A 7,874-nucleotide genomic window follows, 5' to 3' on the forward strand; every position below is an offset into this window, starting at 1 on the left:
TCAAATCGGAACTAAAGTCAACATTTTATATACGAAAATGAAGGTAACAACATCTATAATCTATTAAGGACATCAAAAATAATAACTGATTGAAGACAAAATCGGAAAATCACAAACAAAAACCCAAAAAAATAATAAACTCGACTATATACCTCCTGTAATCGAACCATAACAGTTTATGCATAATTCGATTATAATAATCATGTAGAAACTATTTTTAACATTCAACACAATCAAAAATCAATAAAATTGAAGAACCCAATCTTTAAGAAAACGATGAACATCGTTTTTGCAAATTATATAACCTCATTCGATGATTCTGCTCTCAAAAGAACCGGCTCGATTAGAGCTTCAATTTATATAAAGAACGTCAAAAACCACAACCTACAGCTCCTGCAATCAATTGATTTGTGTACAAAAACGAGATTATACCCCCAAGAACAATGTTCTTGAATATTCCTATTTTTTTCTGAAATTTTTGATAAAATAAATGAATAAAATAAATCTGTGCAGTTATTTATATTTTTGAAAAAAAATAAATACCCCAAAATCAGTTAAGGGTGTTTTTATCCCCTAATTAAAATAATTAGGCCCAAAAATATTAATTGTGGGGAATAATTTTAAAAGCGATAAAATATAAAGTTTGTATCAAAATTTTCCAAAAATTACGAATAATGCAAAAATACAAAACTAAAGGGTATTTGAAATACAGATAATTCTTTAAAAATAAAAACACGAATTTTGTGAGTTTTAACGTCCCGGTGGGGTCCCGATCCGTTTATTTTTGAAAAACAGAAATGATCCTTAAATTTACAAATAACCCGAACACGCATAAAATACATTCAACTACACATAAACAAGATAAAACGAATACCTCGATAAAGACGCATATAAACACGTGTCCAAATTACGGATCGATTTACATAAATGCATCTTAAACACATAACAAGTATCACATTGGATCATATCAAATCCGAGAATAGATTACTTAGCCGCTTAGTAACTATAAAAATGATACAATTTAATATAAGATTTGGATGATTACCAAAACCGGGCTTCTTATAAAATACTTTATACGAAAATAATGTAATAATATCTCGCCTTTCGATAATACGGGTTTCGCAGATTTATTAAAATGACTTTCGTATCGAAAATTTTACGCCGAGATGCGCACGGGTCAAACCGTAATCTGGATTGAAAATGTTAAAATACGGAAAATGTCCGGAATTACCAGATTGGGTTAATAAGGAGTTTTCGGAAGAGTTTTGGGTTGTAAAAATGCAAAAACGGTTGAGGTTGGACGATTACCGGCTTTTATAAAATAGTTTTATAATTACTCAGAAAATAATTAATAAATCCATAAATTATTATAAAATCATATAATAGCCCAAAAATTACCAGAAAATTATCACAATTATTAATATTTTATTCTGTACATATAAAAATTAGTATACTCAAAGAATATCACATATAAACATCCAAAACATCACTCCAATTACCAGATAATTCACCAAAATTCACATAAAATCACATAAACAATTTCAAATAATGATAATAATAATATCTGAAAATATAGGGATATTACACCAGCGCGGCCGCGCGCTATACCAGCGCGGCCGCGCTCACCTTCTGCCAAATCGGCGTGGCTGCGCGCTAGATTAGCGCGGGCGCACTTGGCTTCTGGAAAAACAACGTGGCCACACACTAGATCAGCGCGGGCGCGCCCAACTTCTGAAGTTGGCCCTGAAATTCTTCTTTTTCTAATTTTTTTGTGTTTTTCTCTTTTCTTCTTACTTTCTCTACCTAATAATGTACAACAAACTTGGATTGCCTCCCAAGAAGCGCTTATTTTACGTCATTAGCTCGACGTAGAATCTTGAGATCAAACGGACAACAAAACGGCACTAACCACCTCACGGTTTTCCATGTCATCATAGTAGTGCTTCAACCTCTGACCATTTACCTTGAATGCTTGGCCCAGATCATTCTCAAAAATTTCCACCGCTCCATGTGGAAACACAGTTTTGATTATGAAGGGCCCTGACCGTCTTGACTTCAACTTCCAAGGAAAAAGACGGAGACGAGAGTTAAACAACAGAACTTGTTGCCCCGGCACAAATAATTTGAGCACTAGACCCATATCATGCCACCTCTTGACTTTATCCTTATACATTTTGTTGTTCTCATAAGCTTGAAGTCGAAACTCGTCCAGTTCATTCAATTAAAGCATCCTCTTCTTTCCAGCTGCATCCAAGTCCAAATTTAACTTCTTCAAAGCCCAATATGCTTTATGTTCTAGCTCCACCAGCAGATGACCCCCTTACCATACACCAACTGAAATGGCGATATTCCCAATGGAGTCTTGTATGTTGTTCTATATGCCCAAACAGCTTCATCAAGCTTCAAAGATCAATCTTTCCTTGATGGACACAACTTTCTTTGAAATGTGCTTGATCTCTCTGTTAGATACCTCAGCTTGACCATTTGTCTGAGGATGATAAGCCGTAGCAATACGATGATTCACATTATACCTTTGCATCATAGCAGTGAACTTACGATTGCAAAAATATAACCCCTCATCACTGATTATGACTCATGGAGTTTCGAACCTTGTGAATATTTGCTTGTGAAGAAAATTAAGCACTACTTTCACATCGTTGGTTGGAAACGCCTTAACTTTAACCCATTTCGAGACATAATCGACCGCCAATAAGATATACTGATTGTTACAAGATGAGACAAATGGGCCCATGAAGTCAATTCCCCAAACATCAAAGACTTCAACCTCGAGAAGCACATTAAGAGGCATCTCATCCCTCTTGGACATATTACCCACACGTTGACATCGATCACATTTCAAAATGAACTGATGAGAATATTTAAACAAGGTTGGCCAAAAGAAACCTGCTTGAAGAATACGAGCTGTTGTCTTTTCTCCACAATAATGTCCTCCATAAGCCGTTGAGTGTCAATCTCGCAAGCCCCCCCTGTTTCGCTGTAAGGAATACATTTCCTGATGATTTGGTCAGCTCTCTGTCGAAAAAGAAATAGCTCATCCCACATATACCACTTCACTTCATGCATAAACTTCTTTCTTTAAGCATACGACAAACAGCTGCTTATCGGGAAAAGACTCATTTATCAATGTCTTATCTAGTGAAGTTGCACGTGGATCTTGTAAATGCAAAAGATGATCAGCGATTTGATTTTCAATCCTATTTCTGTCCTTGATCTCTAATTTAAATTATTGAAGCAAAAGAACCCATCTGATCAATCTAGACTTCGAGTCCTTCTTTGAGACAAGATATTGAATTGCTGTGTGATCAGTGAAAACTGTCACTTTAGTCCCAAGTAGATAAGATCGAAATTTCTCAAAACCATAGACAATAGACAAAATTTCTTTCTCCGTAGTAGTATAATTCAGTTGAGCACCATTAAGGGTCTTAATAGCATAGCAGACCACATGAAATATGTTGTTCTTTCTCTGCCCAAAAACTGCTCCAACTGCATAGTCACTTGCATCGCACATCATTTCAAAAGGTTCCTTCCAGTCAGGTGCAGTTATGACAGGTGTCGTGATTAAACTTTTTTTCAACATCTCAAAAGTTGCTAGACACTCGTTATCAAACCTGAAAGGGACATCTTTCTCTAGCAAACTGTATAATGGCTTCGAAATCTTTGAGAAGTCCTTGATGAAATGCCTATAAAAACCCGCATGACCAAGAAAACTGCGAATTCCCTTAACAAAAATTGGTAGGGGAAGATTTTCAATGACCCCCAATTTGGCTTTGTCCATCTCAAGCCCCTTACTAGAGACCTTGTGCCCAAGAATAATGCCATGTCGCACCATAAAGTGACATTTCTCCTAATTGAGAACCAGATTGGTCTCAACACACCTCTTGAGAACGTTTTCAAGATTTTGCAAGCATTCATCATAAGAATCGCCAAATACAGAGAAGTCGTTCATGAACACCTCCACATTCTGGCCAATCATATCAGAAAAGATGGCCATCATATATCTCTGAAACGTGGCTGGTGCACCACACAGACCAAAAAAAACTCGTCTGAAGGCAAAAGTACCAAATGGATATGTGAAGGTAGTGTTCTCTTGATCTTCTGGAGCAATGCAGATTTGATTATAACCAAAATAACCATCTAGAAGACAGTAGTACTCATGCACAATAAATCTGTCAAGCATTTGATCAATAAAAGGCAGAAAGAAGTGATCCTTCCTAGTGGCCTTGTTCAGCTTCCTGTAATCCATGCAAACTCTCCACCCCGTGACTGTTCGAGTAGGGATGAGCTCATTCTTCTCATTAGAAACTACTATGATACCTCCTTTCTTCGGTACACATTGAACTGGACTCACCCAAGAACTGTTAAAAATGGGATAGATAATCCCTGCATCTAGCTACTTAAGAATTTCCTTCTTCACTACTTCCTTCATGATTGGATTAAGTCTTCTTTGCTACTCAACTGTAGGCTTGCTTCCTTCCTCTTATAGAATTTTGTGCATGCAATACAAAGGGCTGATTCCCTTGATATCTTTTATAGCCCACCCAATTGCCGATTTGAATTCTCTAAGAATTCTCAAAAGTTTCTCCTCGTCGATACCTGAAAGGTCAGATGCAATAATAACAGGAAAAGTAGATGCATCACCTAAAAACGTATACCTCAAATGTTCAGGTAAAGGCTTAAGTTCAAGAGTATGAGCTTCCTCAATAGATGGCCTGAGGCATTTTGGAGTTTTGTTCAACTCCTCCATTCCCAGAGATTCAAAAGGCATATCAATCTTCCTCTTCCAGGGAGAAGCATTCAGAAATTGCAACTGTTCATCCCCTTCATCATCTTCATTATCATAATTTCCCAACAAGGCCTTCTCTAAGGCATCAGACCTTAGCAATTGATCAAGTTCTGATGTAACCACAGAATCACCCAACTCCACCTTTAAGCACTCCTCATTTTCCATAGGAAATTTTATAGCATTGAACACATTAAAAGTTACATCCTGATCCAGCACTCGCATTGTAAGCTCACCCTTCTATACATCTATCAAGGTACGGCCAGTCGCCATGAAAGGTCTTCCCAAGATTATAAGAATCTTCTTATCCTCCTTGAAATCAAGAATCATGAAATTAGCAGGGAAGATGAGTTTATCAACCTTGACCAAGACATCCTCCACAATACCTCTCAAATATGTAATAGAATGATCGGCCAACTGCAAAGTCATATAATTTGGTTTTGGATCAGGCAAGTTCAACTTCTTGAAGATTGACAAAGGCATCAGATTGATGCTAGCTCCCAAGTCACATAAGCATCTATCGAAAGACACTTTTCCAATAGTACATGGAATAGTGAAGCTTTTTGGATCTTTAAGCTTTGGAGGTAACTTCTATTGCAGCACATCACTGTATTCCTCCGTGAGAGCAACAGTCTCTAAATTATCTAGCTTTACATTCTGAGAGAGAATATCTTTCATAAACTTTGCGTAACTAGGCATCTGCTCAAGAGCCTCAGCGAAAGGTATGTTAATATGAAGTTTCTTGAACACCTCCAGAAACTTCTCAAATTGTTTATCCAGCTTTTTCTTATGCAGCCGCTTAGGAAAAGGCGATAGAGGATAGATCTGTTTCTCCCCTGTATTACCCTCAGGAGGAGTGTGCTCAACAGTAGTCTTCCTTGGTTCCACTTCTGCTTCTTGCTGTTTTACTACTTCTTCAGCCCCAGCTTCGTCTTCTGAAACTTGAGTATGTTCGGGATTTATAACCTTTCCGTCACCTGCTCCTTAGCTTCCCTCTTTCCTGGCACTTCAGTGTCACTAGGTAGTGTACCAGGTTGACGATTTAGCAAGACAGTGACAAATTGTCCAATTTGATTTTCCAAATTCTTGATAGACACAGCTTGGCTTTTGCACATAAGCTTCAACTCCTCTAATTCAGATTTTTCATTAGCTTGTTGTAGCTGAAGTTGCTGTCTTGGTGCATATTGTGGTTGTTGAAAACCAGGGGGGTTGTACTGCTTTGCTGGGTACTGCTGATAAGGCTGTTGAACCGCATTCTGAGTGTTGCTCCAGCTAAAATTAGGATGATTGCGGTTGTTAGGATGATAGGTGGTTGGCACAGGTTGTTGTGATCGCTGAAAGTTGCTCACGAACTAAGTTGATTCACTAGAAATAGCATACTGATCAGTCTCATGGGCACCAACACAAAGCTCACAGACACTAGTGATTTGATTAACTCCATAATTAGCCAAAGTGTCCACCTTCATCGTCAAAGCCTTAAATTAGGCAGCTATAGCAGTTGCTGCATCCAACTCCAGAATTCCTGCTACTTTACCCTGAGTTAGACTCTGGGAAGGATTCTGGTATTCATTAGCAGCCATCAGTTCAATCAATTCATAAGCTTTGTTGTAGCTCTTAGCCCAAAGGCTCCTCCTGATGTTGCATCAAGCATGGGTCTAGAAAGAGCACCCAATCCATTATAAAAACAGTTTATAATCATCCAATCAGGCATGCCATGGTGTGGGCACTTCCTTAGCATCTCCTTATATCGATCCCAATCCTCACATAGAGATTCTCCAGTTTGCTGAGCAAACTGAGTAAGAGCATTTCTGATTGTAGTAGTCTTCGCCATAGGGAAGAATTTAGTGAGAAACTTTTGAGCAAGGCCCTCCCATGTGGTGATAGACCCTAGTGGTAGAGAATGTAACCATCACTTTGCTTTATCCCTTAGGGAGAATGTGAAGAGTCGCAGCTTGATAGCATCTTCAGTCACACCATTGAACTTGAAAGTGTCACAGATCTCGATGAAATCCTTGATGTGCATGTTGGGGTCTTCTGTAGGAGAACCCCCAAACTGAACTGAGTTCTCTATCATCTGAATCGTGCTTGACTTGATCTCAAAAGTGTTAGCCGAGATGGCTGGTCTGATAATGCTCGACTGAATATCATTGATCTTAGGCTGAGAATAGTCCATCAAAGCCTTAGGAATTTCTGCTTGATCTCCTATTACTACTAAAGTTGGTTCCTCGACTTTCTCCTCTTCTGCTACTTTCTCTTCATCCTCAAAAACTTCCCTTCGAATCACTACAGCTTCTTCCTCGGCTTGATCCAGAGTTCTCTTACGAGCCCGTGAACACGTATGCATACACGCTCGCTAGATTACCTGAAATAAGATAAGGAAATAATAAAGTAACAATGTCTGAGTCAATGATCTTTAACGACCACTGATGACAAATACATAAACTAAAAATTAACACCCAATTCCCCGGCAGCGATGCCAAAAACTTGTTAGTCGTTAAACACGCGCTAAAATTCACGCAAGTATACGTGTTCACAAGTAATGTAGAATATCTTCTAGTTCGTTCCCACAGATAATCAAGTTTGTAATTTCAGTCAATGTATCTATGCAACAATGGTATGTTTATTATTCAATGCTAAGACGATCAACAAATTGAGATTGTTTTTAACTAAACTTAAGCTAACAATTATAAGTAAGAGAATAAGAATGGTTGAGTTAATATATATGAAAAACATGGGATAACTTCATTAAATACTTCATTCAATAGCCTTTTTGTTCTTAACCTTAGCATGTAATAGTGATGACATTGATCAGATAACACGAAAATAATAAACGCCAACTTTCATTGCACGAATACCATACTACCAGACATCAACAAAAGAGATAGAAGCTGAATAGACACCAATTATATTGAGACCCTATATGTCTATAGAATTTGACAACATAAAGGTTTAATGCATAAGTTATCTATCATGATTACATAGGGCAAATAAGATGGTTAAAATTACCTATGCATCATGCATAACAATATCATACGAACCTATGCTAGCATGGCAAGTTCTAAATCCTTAAATT

The 7,874-nt window shown here is 37.7% G+C and overlaps 1 non-coding gene across 1 annotated transcript; it reads left to right on the forward strand.

The window, feature by feature from the left end:
* The first annotated feature begins 6,510 nt into the window (after nucleotides 1-6,510).
* LOC141680745 (small nucleolar RNA R71) lies at nucleotides 6,511-6,617 on the forward strand. Its single transcript, XR_012558405.1, has one exon. It is a non-coding gene; the product is annotated as a small nucleolar RNA R71 (small nucleolar RNA).
* Nucleotides 6,618-7,874: the final 1,257 nt, after the last annotated feature.

This window comes from Apium graveolens, chromosome 1, assembly GCF_009905375.1.
Source record: "Apium graveolens cultivar Ventura chromosome 1, ASM990537v1, whole genome shotgun sequence".
NCBI classification, from domain to species: domain Eukaryota; kingdom Viridiplantae; phylum Streptophyta; class Magnoliopsida; order Apiales; family Apiaceae; genus Apium; species Apium graveolens.